The 20613-nt window shown below is 40.4% G+C and overlaps 1 protein-coding gene and 1 pseudogene across 12 annotated transcripts in view; both read left to right on the top strand.

Moving 5' to 3' along the window:
• Window positions 1-20613, top strand: part of NFIB (nuclear factor I B) — a 265788-nt gene that overhangs the window by 63057 nt on the left and 182118 nt on the right. The window lies entirely within an intron of this gene.
• Window positions 15396-15512, top strand: LOC136642269 (5S ribosomal RNA; annotated as a pseudogene).

Raw genomic sequence — 20613 nt, 5'->3', positions numbered from 1 at the left:
GTTGTAAATGACAGCAATGTAAATGCTGCCGTAAATGGTGCACCATTTCAAGTGTGAGGGAACTGTGAGCGGAAGCAGCTGGTGGCTCCCCGCCTGCACCAGCGGCTCACTTGGGCTCACCAGCGGAGGTAAGGCAGAATAGAGGGCAGAGGGTGGGGAGCAGGCTGAGGGCGCGGGGGGTGAATCGTGGCCACAAAAGTGCACCTCAGATCCTAGCCCTGATTTTCCAACCTGCCTCCTCGCATGGCTGCATTTAGAACTAATTGCAGTTTCCAAACAACTCCCTGCGGTGGTTTCAGCATATATAAAGAGGTTTTGCACTGAAGTCAGTTTAATGAGAGTAGTTGTAGCACACTTGTTATTTAGGATTACTCCTGCTATTTTCTAGATGGAGAAATGGTTCTGTGGTAGTTGGTTGTGGATAGACTCTTTGTATTAAGCAAAGTTTTGTAATCTTCAAATGCTTATGTTAATCAGATTTTTTTCTCCATCTAGACTTGTTTAAGTATTTCAGAATAGACTTATCTGTATGTTTTTCTATCTTTGTTCTTTTATATTTTTTGATCCTCCCAGTGGACAGTTGCAATCTTAGGCATTGTCAGTCAGTACAGTTTTGTATTGTTTTGTTCATTACTGAATTTCTTGTAATGGTTACACTTTTGAAAATGAAGGCAGTTGGAACACATAGAGTACTAGGTTCACAGGGCAAGTTGAGAACAGAACTACTTACTTCTCCCCACCCCAAGCACTTAGAAAATACCACTAATGAGCAGCAGTCAGAAGGGCGCTTCTTACACTTTTTAAAAGAAATTTTCATACTGAATCTGTTTCTGTGCTGATCCTTGATTGAGCTGGTAGTACAGACGTGCTGGGAATTTAAGGATGTGAGAATTAACCATGATTGAAATTTTAAAAGGTTGTAAAACATATTTTGAACGAACTCCTCTGCTCCATGTTTGTAGCTCTAATCACAGGGAAGCTGAAATCTAGAAGTGCATAGTTTCCTAGGTATAAAGCCTTTTTTGTAGTTACTGTATTTGGTAAGCTATAAATCAATTGGTACTCTTCCCAAGGGTCTTTTTGATGCAAAATGTAACTGCTCCTCATTTTATTATATCTTCTCTATGGCCATCTTTTCAGTTTTTACCTGTATTTCACAAGAATGCTGTTCTTGAAAGTTGCAACATTTACCTGATGGAAAACTTTTTGTCATATCCAGAGATTTCTTTTAATTATTTTGTTTGGTTTGGACTGACCAAATTACTGAAGGAAAGGGAAGAGATTTATCAGATAATTGTTTTTAAGGACATAAGAAGAGCCCTGCTGGATCAGGCCAAAGGCCCATCTAGTCCAGCTTCTTGTATCACACAGTGGCCCACCAGATGCCTCAGGAAGCACACAAGACAACAGGAGACCTGCATCCCAGTGCCCTCACTTGCATGTGACATTCAGAGCAGCCTACTTCTAAAATCAGGAGGTTGCACATACACATCATGGCATGTCAACTGCGATGGACTTTTCCTTCAGAAATTTGTCATTTTAAAGGAATCCAGGCTAGAGGCCATCACCATATCCTGTGGCTAGGAGTTCCGCAGGCTAACTACATGCTGGGTGAAGAAATATTTTCTTTTGTCTGTCCTAACTCTCCCAACACTTAATTTTAGTGGATGTCCCCTGGTTCTGGTGTTGTGTAAGAGGGAAAAGAGCATCCCTTTATCCATCCCCTGCATCATTTTGTATGTCTCAAAATCATGTCCCCCTCAGGCGCCTTTTTTCTAGATTGAAGAGCCCCAAACACTGTGGCCTTTCCTCGTAAGGGTGGTGACCCAGCCCAGTAATAATTTGGTCTCTCTCTTCTGCACCTTTTCCATTTCTACTATATCCTTTTTGAGATGCGGCAACCAGAACTGGACGCAATACTCCAGGTGTGGCCTCACCATCAATTTGTAGAATGGCATTATAATAGCCATTTTGTTCTTTTTTAAAAAGAATTCTTGGAACTGGGGTTAGAGATAGATGTGTTTTTTGAGAAATGATAGCACTTTTTGTATATCTAATGGAGGTGGACGTGAACACCAATCCTTAAAAAAAGGCAGCCAGTGGTAAGGCTGCCTTCCCTGACAACTAGGTACAGGGGGGGATCAGTGTTTATAGAGTTGGATCCAGTTAACCCTGTCCAAAATTGCTCTTACACTGCAGGAGAATCATTTTTAGCCAAACTTGACAAAGTTGTCAGGAAATTGCACTTTCCTAGCAATAAACCGCTCTTTCTTGACTAAAGGCAGTGCTTCTTCCTTTGGCAGTATTGTGCACAGTTGAGGTGTGGACTTCTCTAAACTTATATTTTTTCTTTTAGGCACCATTCTACCAGAAGGTTGACTGTATATTGCATTAAAAAACAGTTCCATCCATACTATTTAGCCTTCTGGGTAATTTCAAACAGCAAGTGACTTAATGTTTTGTGCCATTTTTATAACTGCATATGGAAAACTGTGATATTCAGATTTGTGTCTTGGTGTTTCCAGATTAAGATAAAAAGTCTATGGTTTGTCAGGTAGAGTATCAATATCTGAACCTAGAAGTAGTTTCATTGAGAAATTTCTATAAAATTATTCTTTTAAAAGACAATACCTGTGAGTCAAGACACAATGTGGAATAGGTGCTGATACAGAATCAGCCGTAATGAGCATTTTAAATCCCTGGTACATGTGCAATTTCTGTATATATTTGTTGCCAGGAAGAGAGGGCATATCAAAAATTCCTGTGTGGGAACACTTGATTTTATGTCTTAAAATAACAGTTCCATTTGCATTTTAAAAGTGCTTGTGAGATTTTGTTGGGGTTCTTTCTTCGGTAATATCTGTGAAGGACATCTGAAAACCTAGTAGCTCCTAATCAAGAGTGGATGAGAAGAGGGTATAAAGATACAGCTCAAATAAGTTGCCCTTAGTTCTTTCATCTAATAAGCCTCCTGAAAAGTTTACATTACCAAATTCAAACTAGACTAGACCATTGTCATTACTTGCTGAATATTGCAGACTTTGTGCATCTGTCTAATCTATATTTGAAAGCCAAAAACAGAAGCGCTTAATTTGGTACATCGCTGAAAATTTTTTAAAGTGTGTGTGCACTTGTGCAAGTGTGCCCAAATACATACAGAGGCCTGGAGCAGTTGTTTAATACTGCCAGAAAATGATGTGCACTTGCATATACAATACTGAACTTGTGATTTGATCATATTGTGTAAAGGTACTGTTTTGGAAGCATAGCCAATGGGTTAAATTTCATTGAGTAGTTTTCTCTGTGGTACTGGAAAGATGATGCAAATGTGTTACCACAAAATGCCAAAAGAATGCACTCAAAATATTAATTTTGAATGGCAAACACATGGCTATTAGCCTGCATTATTTGTCATCAAGTTCAGAATACATAATACATCTATCACAGTGTTTCCCACAGTTAGAGCAATAGTTCTTCCTAATTACAGCCATTAATTCTTAGCATCATCCATTTTTGATGCATTCTCATGAAATGCCATGATTCCCTAGGGATACTGTGCTCTTGGATAAGCTACTCACTCTTCAATGATCTTGCAGTAAATTCCTCCTTTGTAATATAGCTCTCCCTCCTTAAGGTACTGTATACTGCTTTCTGAATGATCTTTCCTCCAACTGTCAGTCACACATATTTTTTAAGTGGAGGCAAGAACTCCCAACAAGATTAAAAACATGCATTCCTAACTCTTCCTAATTTTGCTTGCAGTTTTCCCACTGGGTATAGGTATATTACCAGGTGGTGGTGGTATATTTAGTGTCAACTAACATACATTTATAGTGGACCCTCGATTCATTTAAAATTATAAATAAATTAGAAAATAACTGACCATATCTGAGATCTTTTTAAACCCTACTTTAGAGTTCCCTCAGCAATGCCAGAGAACCTCTGCATGACTATTAAGGGTTGGACAGTTATTGTCTTAGACCTGGAAGACCCAGGATCAAACCTTGCTCGGCCATGAAGCTTCCTGGGTGACCTTGGGTCATTCACTGCCTCTTAGCATACTAACATATCTCACAGGGATGTTGCAAGGACAAATGGACAGAAGAAATTATGTATACCACCCTGAGCTCCTTGGAGGGAAGACAGAATAAAAATGTGAAATAAACAAAGTGTAAAGAGCAGGCTTAAGCTACCTTCCAACACTGTTGCTGGAGCTTTTGTTCTCCGTTTTGCTCTAGAGCTCAGTGCTCTTAAAATGGATGTGTATCCCATCCGGAGGTCACTGTTCCTGAAGAACTATGCATTCCTAGAGTGGTCTTGAGAATGGAAACGTCTGCATTCCTAGAGCATACTGCTATAAGGCAAAAAGAAGAATGGCAGCTCCAGCAACAGCTCTGGAAGGAAAGTACACCTGCATCCCCAGCCCCCTTCCCCTTCTATTCTGGGAGCAGAAAAGAGCTGCAGTGCTGATGGAGCTTTCTACGGTAGGCAGTTTCATGGACTAATGGGCAAAGGTGTTTGAAAATAGTGTTATTTACCTTTCTCAGAAGTCAGCCCATTGTGTTCAGTAAGACTTGGGCTGCAATCATATCTTGCTCACTGGAAACAAACACCTCTGCTACTAGGGGAGGGGTATATGGATTAAACAGTTTCTTTTTTGCATTAAGAGATGCCGCTTCCTTGTATGAGGGCCCAATCCTATCCAACTTTCCAGCACTGATGCAGCTGCAATGCAGTCCCAAGGTAAGGAAACTTTGCCTTGTTGAGGCCTCTGTGACTGCCTTTCCACCGCATGATGCAGTGCCTACCCTGTTGGCATGGCTGCATCAGTGCTGGAATGTTGGATAGGACTGGACCCTTACTCTGTTAAACTGAGGATTCACTGTATTGTGAAATTGTTGCAAAATACCGGAGATGGATCTAGGAGTTAAATTCACTTGATTATACATAGCATATGCAGAAAGATAACCTACTGCAAAAGGAAGTCAGAGTTGTACTGTATTTCAAAGGGCCTTGAATGAACTTGGCCTGTGATACAGAAAGTATAAGTTCCTCCTTTTTATGCTCCACCCCTCAGTACAAAAGAAAAATTAAATTGGCAAGAATTCAAAATGTATCTATGCAAACTGCAGTTGTGTTTCTCCCATGGGTAATCAAATACATTGGTTCGCACATAGGACCTGAACTGTTGAATTTGAATTGTCTGAACAGACCTAAATATAAGACAATAAAACCTTAGGTTGGTTAAGGAATTTTTGAGATGGATTGAATGCCACACAGAAAACAAAGGAGATAAAATGCATACATTTGAAACAGCTTAAATATCAAATTGCTGAACAGTCTTTATTAGAATCTCTTGTTACTTTCTTTGAAATATTTTTAGATTTTCATCTGAATGACCATGAATATCTAGCAGAAAAGAAATGGTTCAACACACCAGCATGTAGTTTACAGATTCTGGTGGTTCAATTTGTAGTTTTAGAAAGCTCAAATGCTTTATCACATATGCATGCACATGGAGTTTTTGAGGCTGCTCAAGGAAAAAAAAATTCTAAATAAAAACAATTGCGTTTGAACCAGGCAAACGGAAACCGTGGTTTCCTGCTAAAAAGGAACAAGCCCTGGAGAATTATGCACTTGTGTTCCCTTCTTCCATGTATTGTAGGAGAACAAGAACTTCTGCTTTTGATTTTCAAGTAACCAAGGTTGCACATGCTATCAGAACTCGGGAAACAGTGCTTATTGTAACTATGGTTTGTTCAAACTAGCATCTGTAACCAAATGTAACCAGCATCTGTAATGGTTTGCTTGAAAAAGCCCGGTTAAAAGTAGTTATGGGGTCAAACTTTTTTGGCCCCACCTCTTTCTGTGGTTCCTGGTTTGTTTGTTTTTTAATTTTGTCAGCTTTCATCAGCCCCTTCCTATTTCTGTGGGTGAACTCATGAAAGTTGGTGATTTGGGGAAATAGGTGGAGCTTTACCTGAGGCACCAGGGGTGGTGCTCTCTTGCTTAAATGGGAAAAGTTATTGCTTCTCTGGTTGGTAGTAGGAGCACTAGAAAGAGCGCTGTCCTTTGTTCCAGAGTGCACCAAGACATCATTCAGCCATATTGTTAACTCAGTGCAGGAACTGGGCACCAAAAAGACAAGTCGCACTTCCAACACTGCCACTGCTGTGCTGAGAGAAAGCAGCGTTTATTGTTTCAGCAAGATAACTCTGACACCCCCCCCCCAAAAAAAAAAAAAATTGGTGGCTTTCATGGGTCCACTCACAAAAGTTGAAAAACCATTTCTCATTTTTGCAACCTGTGAAAATATCTCTACCAGAGTAGGACAGGGAAACTTCTGATCATCCCAAGTGGAAGCTGCTACGTTTCAGACAACACTCAGTTTTAAAATTGAGAATAAATGTTTGAAAATGGAGGGAAAGGGGAACATGTGAGCAACAATTCTCCAGGGCTAGCTTACACAGCAACAAAATGTTTCCCATTTCAGCTCTGGCGATTATTGCTGTTGCAAAATGTAAAAAAAAATACAAATTCTAAAAGACATCCTGGGACGCAGGTTGAAAAGATGCACTAGAGGAGCATATTCATGACCAAAATCACACAATTGTCGCCAATTTAGGACAGAATTAGGACAATACTGAAGTAATATTCTCTGAAGCTAAGCTATCTGAAATACCAAGTTATCAAAATTTACTGTTTTCTTCGACTAGTATCATATACAACATGCTCTCATATTTACTCAAGTATCCAGTAAGGTTTTCAGTGCCCTTGACCTTTTGCATAAATTGGGCTTTATTGTAGTTGATAATTGTACAGTTCTGGTCCATGCTGAGCTCTTTTAAGTAACCTCCAAATGTTGTGAAGACATTTGAACCTCTTGACTCTTTCAGCCTTGTTTTAATGACTCTCCCCTTGTTTAGGTTGATTCCATATTTGAAATTAAATATGACAGTGTTGGACTTGCTAGAGAGTTTTCCACCTGCACATACCTTAAATTGGATAGCAGTTTTGTCACAGTCATTAATAGTCTTATTGGTAATGGGACAGATTGAACAAGGGTCAGTGTGAGTTGAAAAATTATTTGCTTTCCCCTCACTTTTCAAACACCCATAGGATCATAGTTAGACATGTCGCTTCTTGAATATGCCTTGCCTTGAATATGCATTGGTGTGCATATACACTTTTTCTCTTAATGACAAGTGCATGTGACACTGTCTGTCCCCTCAATATTTGATCGTGCTCTTTTTATGTGCTTTCACTGACCATTGTCATTTAGTTTCTGATACCTTCATGGACAAAGTCAGTGAGGGTAGTACAGTATTAGGTAAGACAAACAATTCACAATTGCTTCCAATAGCACTTCTTCTGTACTTGGCTGGTGAGGAAGACTGGAGTAGCATGGTGAAAAATTTTCCTGTCAGTAAAGGGTGCTCTATCATCCACCAGCCCTGGTGTCATCAGTCCTGTTCACAGCTTGCACTGACTACTGTCTACATAATGGAAATGATCTGCTCTCTTTCAGTACAAGAAAACTTGTGTGGTCCTATGCCAGTAATTCAGTTCTGGGCATTGGATAAGATATTGTCCGCAGTTTGGTTTCAATAGACACTTTACAAATCTTATGAACTCTCAAGATCTTGGAAGGAAGGATGGAAATTAAATAATTTTATAGGCTCTGTGATAGGCCCATCCTGTTAGTTCAAATAATACCATGAGTAGACTGTGAACACTGAAATGTGAAAAAATGACAACTTAGTTTTAAAATAAGTTTTTTTTTTTTTTTTTTTAAAAACAGCAACTTTCTTTTTGGGGATAGTTGTAGTAGTGCACTTTCATTGACTTCAATCATCTCCCCAATATTTTTATATAGTATAAGATATGTGTTGGGCGGGTTAGGACAAACAAAAGAAAATATTTCTTTACTCAGCGTGTGGTCGGTCTGTGGAACTCCTTGCCACAGGATGTGGTGATGGCGTCTAGCCTGGACGCCTTTAAAAGGGGATTGGACAAGTTTCTGGAGGAAAAATCCATTATGGGGTACAAGCCATGATGTGTATGCGCAACCTCCTGATTTTAGAAATGGGCTATGTCAGAATGCCAGATGCAAGGGAGGGCACCAGGATGAGGTCTCTTGTTATCTGGTGTGCTCCCTGGGGCATTTGGTGGGCCGCTGTGAGATACAGGAAGCTGGACTAGATGGGCCTATGGCCTGATCCAGTGGGGCTGTTCTTATGTTCTTATGTTCTTATGTTAAGATATTCTGTGGCTTCATACTGGCTATTTACTACAACAGTTTTTCTCAACTAGTCATACAGGTACCACCAGTAGTACTTGAGGTGGCATCTAGTGGTACTCGCAGGATCCCTGGACCCCTGCCACTCGGCAGCAAGACCAGGAACTCAACATAGCAAACGGCAGTAGAAGGCTTGGCTAGGCAGGCAGAGTTCCAAAGCATGCTTTTTCGCACTGGATAAAGCCCTCCTGTCCACCTGAGCCTCTTACTGGTTTTTGAAATGTCACATCTGGCCTTCCAACCCAGAAGTGACTGGCGATGATGTCATTGCCAGTTACTTCCAGTGATAGTTCAAATAGATGAACCATGTGCGGTGGTATGGTAGAGGACAAACATTGAGAAACACTGGGCTGCAACATAATGTGACCTGAGATATTTAATTTTTGATTAATATCTTCAGTTAATCCCTTGATATTACATGTTCATTTGAAAGGAGAAGTGACAAAAATACATCAAAATAGGCAAATGTCAAAGAAACGCATTTAGATAAAACTAAGAAAACAAAGCAAACTTTGATAGCTTTTCATATATAGTTTATTATTTTGTATTAAACTTAAATATGTATATTCCATTACATATTTTTTTTTGTGATGTGCTGTTTGTATTGGAAGAGTCTGACATTCAGAATGGTCCTGATTTATATTCTGATACATAAAGGTTTTCTGGTTTGTTTTAGTAAACTATTTAGGAGCAGAACTTCCTCCAAAAGTGACCTTTATTATGCCAGCATTACTGTACTACCTGTGCCACGACTGATTCTACATCTGGTTGTTAATGAACTGAATGTTGTCTTAAGACTGTTTTGTTTGTTTTGGGAACACAATCTAATTCCCTTTCAGTACAAAACATGTACATACATTTTGGTGTTCAGAGCTTTTTGTTTGTAGATAACATCTGGAATTCATGGTCTTATCTGTTAAATGTCATCAAAGGTGAAAAAAAGGCTGTTTCCCCCGTGGTTAATTGTGGTAAAGTGCCACGTTATATTTTACTACAGTTAACAGCTTCAGGGCGCCAGGAGCATGTAGCTATCCCCCTCGGGAATGGGATTTTTCCTCTTTATTTTAGCTCCAGGAAACTTGAACATTTGTGTTTTCAAGACTGCATACCATTGGGAAGGAAGTAGGGGTGGAGATGTGTACTGAGATTAAGTGGATATGAGAATAAGTTTGCTGTGTGTGATCTAGGATCTGCAGAATTTTATGAAACACTCACACTCTTTCTGGCATGCACTTCAGTTTCTTAAAAAGTATGCATACAATAGCACCAGAACTATTCAACTACAGCAACAAAAGAGAAGTCTCTAATCCATCAAAATATGTTTGTAAGCATTCCCACACATGCATTAATTTTGTTAAGACACAGAATAAACAGCCAGAACTACAGAATTGGTAAAAAGAATAGATTTTATTACATTACTAACCATTTTATAATTTAAAGAGTTTGAACTCTGTGCTGTTTTCTTTTGGACATTGGTTTCCAGAGCAAGTGGGGTTGACTCCTATGTCCTCTGCACCCGTTCTCTGAAAACCTATGTCTACCAGTTTGAGGAAGGCAGACTCTATAATGAAATGGCTGTGTACCATATAGGTACACAGAGCAGAACTACATCTAACCATACTAGACTTGGCTCTTAAAATATGGATTGTTACCAAACAGCTGCAAAGTACTGGTGATGGGACTTGATGGGACTAGTTCTATCAGAGAAGTGACAACAGGAGGTGAGTGCTGTACCTTTTCTCAGCTCATTGCTTTTGTCCCCTGCAACCCCTATTTGGTGGTTTTAACTCCAACTGGGTTTGTTTCTGGCTTTAGAAAAATATGCAACTGCTCTCTGTAACTTTCTGAGTTTATTTTTTCAAAGGATCTGTGTTATCCGTTTGTCAGAGGCCAAATGCACTGGCACATTCAGAGGCACAAGCTGTGAAGTACTCTGCGTTTGTTTTTCTGTTGACTACATAGTTATCATAAACCATGGTAAAAGAATTTCATAATTGTGGGAACTAGTCTTTAAAATAACCTTAAAAATTGTTTGAGCAGTGTCACACTAATCCTTCCTTCACCCCTACTGTGTTTACAAGTGAGAGTCCTATTTTATAGTCCAGGAACATGAATTCTTTGCACTTAGTTACCTTAATGAATAAATGTAAGATGAATTTACTGATGCTTGTGACTTATGAATATTATAACATTATGAGAATAAGGGGAAAGTTGTGTGCTAAAAATGGATTCCAGATTTATCATGCAGGTTGGAGCATGGCAATCCAATTTCAAAATTCGTCAAACATATTTAGGATTGTTTCTGAGATGAATGTTGGGTGGTTGTTCAGGCTAGGCTTGGTGGTGCTGCTATTGCCTGGGTAGTGGTGTTGTTTTTAAAAATAGTGGTGCTATTTTTAAAAAGGGAAAGAGGGGGAACCCGGGAAACTATAGGCGGGTCAGCCTAACATCCATACCGGGTAAGATGGTGGAATGCCTCATCAAAGATAGGATCTCAAAACACATAGACGAACAGGCCTTGCTGAGGGAGAGTCAGCATGGCTTCTGTAAGGGTAAGTCTTGCCTCACGAACCTTATAGAATTCTTTGAAAAGGTCAACAGGCATGTGGATGTGGGAGAACCCGTGGACATTATATATCTGGACTTTCAGAAGGCGTTTGACACGGTCCCTCATCAAAGGCTACTGAAAAAACTCCACAGTCAGGGAATTAGAGGACAGGTCCTCTCATGGATTGAGAACTGGTTGGAGGCCAGGAAGCAGAGAGTGGATGTCAATGGGCAATTTTCACAATGGAGAGAGGTGAAAAGCGGTGTGCCCCAAGGATCTGTCCTGGGACCGGTGCTTTTCAACCTCTTCATAAATGACCTGGAGACAGGGTTGAGCAGTGAAGTGGCTAAGTTTGCAGACGACACCAAACTTTTCTGAGTGGTGAAGACCAGAAGTGATTGTGAGGAGCTCCAGAAGGATCTCTCCAGACTGGCAGAATGGGCAGCAAAATGGCAGATGTGCTTCAATGTCGGTAAGTGTAAAGTCATGCACATTGGGGCAAAAAATCAAAACTTTAGATATAGGCTGATGGGTTCTGAGCTGCCTGTGACAGATCAGGAGAGAGATCTTGGGGTGGTGGTGGACAGGTCGATGAAAGTGTCGACCCAATGTGCGGCGGCAGTGAAGAAGGCCAATTCTATGCTTGGGATCATTAGGAAGGGTATTGAGAACAAAACGGCTAGTATTATAATGCCGTTGTACAAATCGATGGTAAGGCCACACCTGGAGTATTGTGTCCGGTTCTGGTCGCCGCATCTCAAAAAAGACATAGTGGAAATGGAAAAGGTGCAAAAGAGAGGGACTAAGTTGATTACGGGGCTGAGGCACCTTCCTTATGAGGAAAGGCTACGGCGTTTGGGCCTCTTCAGCCTAGAAAAGAGACGCCTGAGGGGGGACATGATTGAGACATACAAAATTATGCAGGGGATGGACAGAGTGGATAGGGAGATGCTCTTTACACTCTCACATAACACCAGAACCAGGGGACATCCACTAAAATTGAGTGTTGGGCGGGTTAGGACAGACAAAAGAAAATATTTCTTTACTCAGCGTGTGGTCGGTCTGTGGAACTCCTTGCCACAGGATGTGGTGCTGGCATCTAGCCTAGATGCCTTTAAAAGGAGATTGGACAATTTTCTGGAGGAAAAATCCATTATGGGGTACAAGCCATGATGTGTATGTGCAACCTCCTGATTTTAGGAATGGGTTATGTCAGAATGCCAGATGCAAGGGAGGGCACCAGGATGAGGTCTCTTGTTATCTGATGTGCTCCCTGGGGCATTTGGTGGGCTGCTGTGAGATACAGGAAGCTGGACTAGATGGGCCTATGGCCTGATCCAGTGGGGCTGTTCTTATGTTCTTATGTTGTACTCTCTTCCTACCTGGCTCCTCCTGATTTCTTGTTCTGGCCCTCCAGAATGGTTTATGCAAGCTTCCTCCATCCTGGCCTATCCCATGCTAGGGACAGGAGAAACTGTCCTGGAGAATAGTTGCAGAGATCAGCTCCATGTTTTTACTGAATCCTAGCACTGATCTTGAGCACAGAACCATATCCATCTGCCTTATTTATATATTGCTGGCCCTTGTTATCTGTGGGAGATCTGTTCCTGGAACCTCCCCTAAATCCGTAGATAATAAAATCAGTGGGCGGCGGGGGGGGGGGGAATCAGATGACCTCCAGAAGTGTTGGATACATCTAGAGATGTTCTGAGGCATGGGATGATTCTCTGGTTTAAATGACATATTCAAGTCTGTTTTGTTGGTTGAAGATCAGTTTTGTGATTTGCTGAATTTATTTTTTTAAAGAGATGAATCAACATAAGAACTACTGTTAGTAGAAAATTATATATCAAACAAAAACAAATATGTTGGTAAATAACAGATCCCAAACTGGTATGTCATTAATTTAGCATGTGCAATAGTGACAATAAAAAAGAACAGCACATCAGCTGAACTGCAACTTTTTTTCCCCAATGACAGAATGTTCAGAGTTGTACTTGCAAAGGGTAGTGAATGCTGCTTTTCCAAATTCAGAGTATGTTCTGGTACAGAGATGTATGTTACAGAGTGTGTCTGTCTCACTCACATGCAGTACCATATGTAATTTTCAAACAGTTATTATGCACTCTAATAATATACAGACAATATTTTGCTGCTATTATCTTAATATGTGGGATTAAAGATGAAGTATTTAAAAAGAAAATAACTATTAAGCAAGCATGGCTCCAGTCGTAGTAAATTGCACTCAGGTTAACCTTTAAAGTTTCAGTATCTTGAAATGTGTAAGTGTTCTAAAGTTACAATCAAAGCATAAGTGCATTTGATGGTTGCTTTATCTGTCACTTTTCTGTCACTTTAATTTGAAATGAAAAATGTCTACGGCATTTTGTAATTAGATGTACTGTATTTTACTTCTGGGAATTCAAATTTGCAGAGCTAAACACACAGCTATGTCTTTTATAGTGGAAAATCTTAATTGTTTCCAGAAATTACTTTAAAATATAGGAAAAGCATACTTTAGCCTCAATTTGACAGAAATGCAGATTTGTAAGGCTAATAAGCCAAATATTATTTAATGTTGTGTTCCAGCTAAGTCTCCGTTTTGCGACTGAAAAATTTTCTTGTGTACTAAAATTGTGAGATGTAGAAAATTGTGAGATTGATCGTTGTTGCTCAGCATCTGATTATTTATGATGTTAGCATTTCTTTTTAGTACTTGAAATAATGTAATTCTTCAGCAAGTGTAGGTTCATATGAACAATCAGTTTGCCTGTCCTGTTAAAGCTCTATATTTTCCTGAAAGCATAAGAATATGTATTTTTGTTTTAAATTGTGCAGACAAGTGTCTTAACGTGTCCTTTAGTTTTAGAAATGCAAACTGGCAATGCATACTCATTCCCTATAGAAGAGTGAATGTAACGCCTGAGGGCTTTTTCTCTTGACATGGTTTTTATTTTAGATTTTCTAAAGCACACAACATGTACATTGTTATAGTAAAAACAACTGTGGTGCTTATTTTTTTGTTGTCTTTCCTAAAGTTATTTAGTACTGTATGACTTCAGTTTCCCCTTGAATCTGTGGTTTCATTGGAAAAGAAACGAGAGATGATTTTTTGGGAAGGTCATTGTCCCAGGCTTCAGAGTCTGGCTTTAATTTCTTTTTTGGTTGTAATATTCAGTATGTTTATTTCTGCATATGTCAAGTCTGCAGTCCTGTGTTCTTTCCGAGTTATAATGACTCAGATGTCATAATTAATTTGATGAGCAGGTGGGGGTTATTAGCTTTGTGCTTCACTTGCTAATAGCTGCGCAGCTTTTCTAAAGTACTCTTTCAACTAAAGAGGCATTTCTTCACACAGAATAAACAGTGCAGCACAAAAGCCTCAGTTAGATAACTATCCATGGGTTTGAAAAGCTGCCAAGCAGATGTTGTTATTGGAGCCAGCCCAGACGAGATTGGGCAAGGAAGATGCTAGGTGGGGAAGAGGTTACATACAACTGAGATGCTTTCTTTGCAGTGGTTGGAGAATTTTGTGGAAGTGGGAGGTGTCTTCCCACAAACCGAATCCTTAGTTAGCAGCTCTCTCTCAAAGACCCACCCTCCAACTGTAAAAAAATGGGGGGGGGGAGGAGCAGAAAAAGCCCCCTCAATATCCATATGGGAATGAATCTGAATGTTCATCCAGCAGCCGAGACCTCTGGTTTGCATTAAATCAGCTGTGTGCAATTTTTGAAAGGCCTACAGAGACTTTGCTTCATACCTATCAACATATGTAATGAGTGCTGCTGCTTTGACATTTACCAGAACTCGTAGGTTCTGTTGTATTGTTATAAATTAGGTTGTGCAAATTCAAGACAAAATGGTCTTTTGTTTCCTGTCACCTCCTGATTGAATTTTTGTTGTTGTTGAGGATTTTCTTCCTTATTAAGATATGACAAATATCAAGTGTTAGACTAACTTGTTATGATTGGGAACCAGAAAGAAACAGTAGAATTACATGCAAGAGATAAGTAGATTGCTGATTTGTTTTGTACCCCTTGTATGTTTCTCCTCTGTATGATCTCAGACTTTTAAGGAAAACATTCCCCCACTCCCCATTTGTCTATGTGTAAATCCACAAGCCAGTGACCTACAGGTTTTTAATTCAGCGAAAATTTTTAATAGTGGGCTGTTTTTCCAAATCTGTATGTTCTTTTTCTTTGGCACTGGGGAATAATTAAAGAAGTGGATAATGTATTTTAGATGTCATGAAGGTGTTCCTCATTCCTTCCACTGAACATTACTGAGGGGACAATCCTGTAGTCCTGATTATGATTAGCGTACCTAAAATTCTGCCATGCTTATTCATCTTCTTTTCCAGTATCTATAATACTGAATAAATTTTTTAAAATATGTTCTCCAACTGGTGTACAGAAAATAAGAACAATGTTAAAATTTTCAAAATAGAACAAGCAAAAAACATTTAAAACAGTTTACATAAATCCAGAGCAAGTGACCGTTTAAAAAAGAAAAAGCTCCCTGTTGAGTCCAACTTATTTCTGAAGACCTGGCAGCAACTGTTACCCTGCACGTGCCTGATCTCGTCTGAGCTCAGAAGCTAAGCAGGGTCAGGCCTGGTTAGTACTTGGATGGGAGACTGCCTGGGAATACCAGGCGCTGTAGGCTTATACCATAGTCTTTCGAGACTGAAGGTTGCCAACCATTTTGGCAGAATTAAAAATGTTTGTGTCACTGAAGGACGACATAACTCTTTTGATGGAGATTATCCTACTGTTCTGGAGTTGCAATGAAAAAGGCCATTTTTTGTGGAAGCCAGTCACAGTTCCTGAAAAGATAATACCTGGAGCATAATCACTTTAGCTGTTACTAGAAATGGTGTGTGCATGTGTCAGTCAGACATATGGGAAGAAGTCCATATGGGGTCGCAAAGGTCAAAAGAAGCACCTTGTGTTGTACCCAAATGCAAACTGGTAACTGGTGCAGATGTTCTAGAACAGTGTTTCTCAACCAGTGGTACTCATACTACCTATGGTCCAGTGGTACTCACGGGGCCCCCAGACCCCTGCTGATTGGCTGTGAAATCAGCAATGCAAAGCGACAAGCAGCAACAGGCTAGGCTTGGTGGGCAAGCTCCAGAGTGAGCTTTTCGCATGCTTGAAAAAGCCTTCCTGTCTGCCCTGAGCCTCTTATCACTGTCTGCCACATTGTGTCTGATTTCCCAGTCCAGATGTAACTGGCAATGACATCATTGCCAGTTAATTGTGGTGGTACTTTCATTTGATGGTTCATGCAAAGTGGTACAGTGGGGGACAAATGTTGAGAAATGCTGTGACCCACTCTGGTCAGCAAGATGAGCAGCAGTTTGAACCAGGTAAAACTTCTGGGCAGTTTCCAAAGATAGTTCCAAATGGACTATATTACAGTCATCCACTGTAGATATCACTGAAACATGAATGACAGCTAGGTGCTTCCAACAGTGGACATAGTTGGTGAATCAACCAAAATTGATAGGCCCCAACCATTACTTAAATTCAGCAGGATTCTTGGTACAAGATTCTGGGTGCAGGGTCCAGGATTACCTCCAGATGACAAATCTTTTCTGGGGTGGGGGATATTATCCTATTTAGACTGGCCATTTCTAACCAATCTCCTGCATCCTCCACAATCATAAGCTTGATATGCATTAGAGCTTTAAAATCTTTGGAATCACTGAAATAGATTTTGAAATAGATTCACCACAAGTGAATTGCTGAGTAGAGGATTCTCTGCTCAAACTTTAGGAGGTCCTTGCTTGTTCTGTCAGAGTAAACTGAAACATTATGCTTGTAGGATGGTTGCCACCCAAAAATCATTCTGAATGGCTGTGACTCTGTAATTGATACTTTAAATTGGCTGTTGTATTTTAAAATTGTATTTACTTCTTATTGTAGTGATGGTATTTTGTTCTTAGCCACCTTGGGCTAAGATTGTGTGTCTCAAATTGGGCATCTCATTTTTCAGGAGGAAGGTGCATCCTCCTCTCCTCCCTCTACCCTAATACTTGAACTATGTTTATGGTAGAGAGCATGTCACCCAGAGTCCTGGAAAAATGACATTTCCTGGAGTTCTTGGTACCTGGATAATTGCCATAACAGTGTTTTAGTCGCCAGAGAGGTCGGGAAAAGAGAGAGATGCCTTCCTCCCTGTCCTCACTGGATGAGGAGCAACTTCTGTCATAATAAGGGAGTTTAGGGCCTCACAGGGGGAGATATTGGGCTGTTTGAGAGAATATTGAACTCCTAATTTGGCTCAGAAATGTTTTCTGACTTTTAAGGAAAATTTGATTAGTTGAGCCCAATTATGAACTGTACCCTAAAGGGTCCACTTATTGCAATTTTACCCAACAAGAATGATTTTTAGGAAGAAACATGGGAGCGTTCCCTAAATGGGAAGACTGGAAAGGTTTGGTTTGCAGCAACGTTGCAAGTCCTGGGGCAGATAGTTTGCGGATAGAATGTTTGTTCTCCATCTATCAGTATGGAAAACTTGCAAAGCCATGGAATTCATGTCTGCCTGTCTGTTGGTCACTCAGTTGATCAGTTGTCAACTTTTTAGCAGAAAGCAAAGAGCTTTATACAGAAACAAAAATGCAAGTCATTTTTATATGTGAAGCATAAATTCTGTATTAAAAGAAATAATTTATTGTTGAGGCCAGCGTGCCAGATGTTTAAGCAATATGGTAGCATTCAGATATCACAGTTCTGAAGGACCTTGGGAAAAAGTTGTGGCTGGACCCCCAGTGTTTAACGGTTTGAGACCCTTGACCTAGAAACAGTTTAAACAGATGTTTAGTTGAGGAGATGTGTGTTGACACTGTAATTCTTTTTCCTCTTGGAAATGCAGTTCTTGACTATCAGGAGAAAACTCATTTGTTTAAAATACAACTCCTGTTTAGTTAATCTGCAGCCTTTTGGCTATGACAGAAATACACTGAAGCCAGTATGAAACAGGCAATACATAGATCTTTTGGTTTCAATCCTGTGCACACTTAACCTGGAAATGAATCCCAGTGAGGCATCTGAGTACAGATGCATAGAACTTCATGTTTACGATTTGAGAAGCCTTTATAGGTTGCATTGCATATGGTGAGCTGCAGAGCTCCCCTCCCCATATGATTTAATGTAATGGTGCTAACACATCAGATGAACTACTTACTTTGATAAGAGTCGCTTTGTAGATTGAGCAACATTGTGTAAAGGGAAGAAAAAGTGTTTTTTTTTTTCATTGAGGTGGCTCTCACTTGTGGAAATTTCAGACTGACTTAACTGCTGTGCTATTCTGAGCTCCAGTCCCTCCAAAACCCTCCTCCTCTCACTCCCCTTCAGCTTTGATCCTGGCAACCAGAGTTCATTCCATAACTCAGGTCAGACAGAAATGATGCATTGCATCACAGCTGCTTTTATGAAAGTGTTTATTTCATATCTGAAATGTTTTTAATATACATTTGCTTTGCTATGACTTGCAGGAGGAGAAAGAAAGCAGTTTTACTTGAGGCAAAACAGCCACCTGTGAAAACTAATTGCATAGGTTGCATTGTGCTGGTATCTGTGGGAACAATCCAGCAGGAAGAAAGTAAATGTTCTTAATCTAGAAGCAGATTACTTGCATGACAAAATGCTGTCCTTTAGTAAGACAGTGATTTGAAACGGCCCCTCATGGCGTGGGGGGAGAGGAGTTCATAGAAAAGCAGGTTCTTTGTCCTACTGAACTGCATAAATAAATGAAAAATTAGAGTGGTGGTACTAATTTAAAAAATGGCTTAATTAAATACTGTAATTCAATGCATCCATAAGTGGGCCCTTATTGGGGCAAGACAGGATGGCAACATAGCCACCATTTTCCCCCCGCAGTCGTCACTGGATAATTTTACTATTAATCTAGAGCAGGGGTTATCATGAAGAAGTGCCGTGTGCAAGCTGTTGGTGAGTCACCACAGTGTGAATGCCTTTAGCTGTGCTGCCATATTAGCAGAAATGTACAGCTTATGAAACTTGGATATTACCGAGTGGCAACTGCCCAGCAGTTCTTACACTGCAATTCACCATGATGATTTGCACCTGGGAAATAGTCAGGAGGAATTTCTTGTGGCTAGCCTGCATGTGTGAACTGGCTCATAGTATTCAACATAAAATCCTAAGAGTTCTGCTTGATCAGGCCAAAGGTCCATCTATCCAGGGTCCTGTTTCTTATAGTGGCCAACCAGATGCCACTGGTGATCCCACAAGCTATTTTGGGTATAATGCTCTGCTAGTGCAACTCAAAAGTGGTATTTTCCTCCTGAGTGCCAACATGTTTTCAGCTTGCAGTTTATTATTCTAGCTGTCAGGTTTTTTTATTGGCAGTTCAGCTGCCCAGCTGGTTATCTTCAGGTCAGTGTTTATGCGTTTGCTTTCCTTCCCATGCTTAATATTTTGCATATGTCTTTCATTTGATCACTTCATCCTTTTGGCACCAAGGTTGCTGGGACAGTTTGCACAGACATGAACATCATAAGATTTTGCCTTGTATTCTTTTTTTTTTTTTAATAATTGTGAAAACGAAGTCGAATTTTCCTTTTCTCTTTTAGAGGCTGTGTTTCAGGCTGTAAGTTCTCTAGCATGCTTTGTACATTGCCTGGCACAATGTTGTGCAGATCCTCTCTGGAGTCTGTGGGTGGTATTGTTATGCTCATGCTAAATAGTCGAAAGCTTTGTGTTATAATAAGCTACCATGCAACAAAACAAATGTATCCCTTAATTCAGCCTTTCCATTATTCCAGGGTCACTTGAGTTTTCCGTTCTCTGATTTGCTGTTCCTTAGGGAGGGACCAGTCTGAGATTTCATCCCATTGTCTATGTCAAATTGAAAAGTTGTGGCTCCTGAGCAGTTTTGAGAGATACTAGAAAATGCTCATGCTGTTGTTTCCCTTTTCTCTTATGAAAGTATTGTTTCAAAATCTCCTTAATACTCTTAAGCAGTGGTTCTCAAACTGGTTGGGTCATGACCCACCAGTTTGTGTAAAGCTTTCCCCATCCCTTTAAGGGGCATGGGAAGGGAGGAGGCAGCAATGTGGTCCCCAGGATCATGTTGCTAAGGGGGGACACGAGGGGGATGCTTTTACTCACTGCTTGGGCTTCCGCAAGCAGCAGGAGGTGCGGGGAGCCCCATGCAGCCTTCTGCAGGGCTCCCCCCGGGCTTGGAATGTTGAGAAACAGCGTGTACTTCCAGTTTGTAGGAGGTGGTTTGCACATGCTGTTTCTCAACATTCCAAGGGGATTCCTGGGGATCGCATCACTTCCCTTGCTCCTCCCCCACAAAGGCTTACTTGGAGAGTAACTCTCTAAAAGTTTGAGAACCACTAATCTTAAGTGGTGATAGTTCATGGGGCATAACCAAAACCTGGTTCAACACTAGCCGTTTAGACCAACATTGCTATCCTTCATTGCCTTATTTTTTAAGAAGTCACTGTGATATCATTGCCAACCTGTCACATTCCAGTGTGTTTTTTTGGTCTTGTCTCTATTCATATCTCATTTGTGATGGCTTTTCTGACTTTGACAGCAATTGAAGCGGGCAATTCCTGGGCAAAGCCAGGGAACATGGTACTTGCTCTGTGGGAAGAAAGAGTGAGTAGGGGTTTGATGGCATTGAGCTACTAAACCTGGCTTTCCCAGGAAGACAGGAAAAGGGATGTCTTGGTTCATTCCATACTGCACAGTTATAGATAAATACATCTTGTTCTCCTGGC

The sequence above is a fragment of the Tiliqua scincoides genome, chromosome 2 (assembly GCF_035046505.1).
Source record: "Tiliqua scincoides isolate rTilSci1 chromosome 2, rTilSci1.hap2, whole genome shotgun sequence".
Taxonomy (NCBI): domain Eukaryota; kingdom Metazoa; phylum Chordata; class Lepidosauria; order Squamata; family Scincidae; genus Tiliqua; species Tiliqua scincoides.
This window is presented reverse-complemented; position numbering and strand designations above follow the sequence as displayed.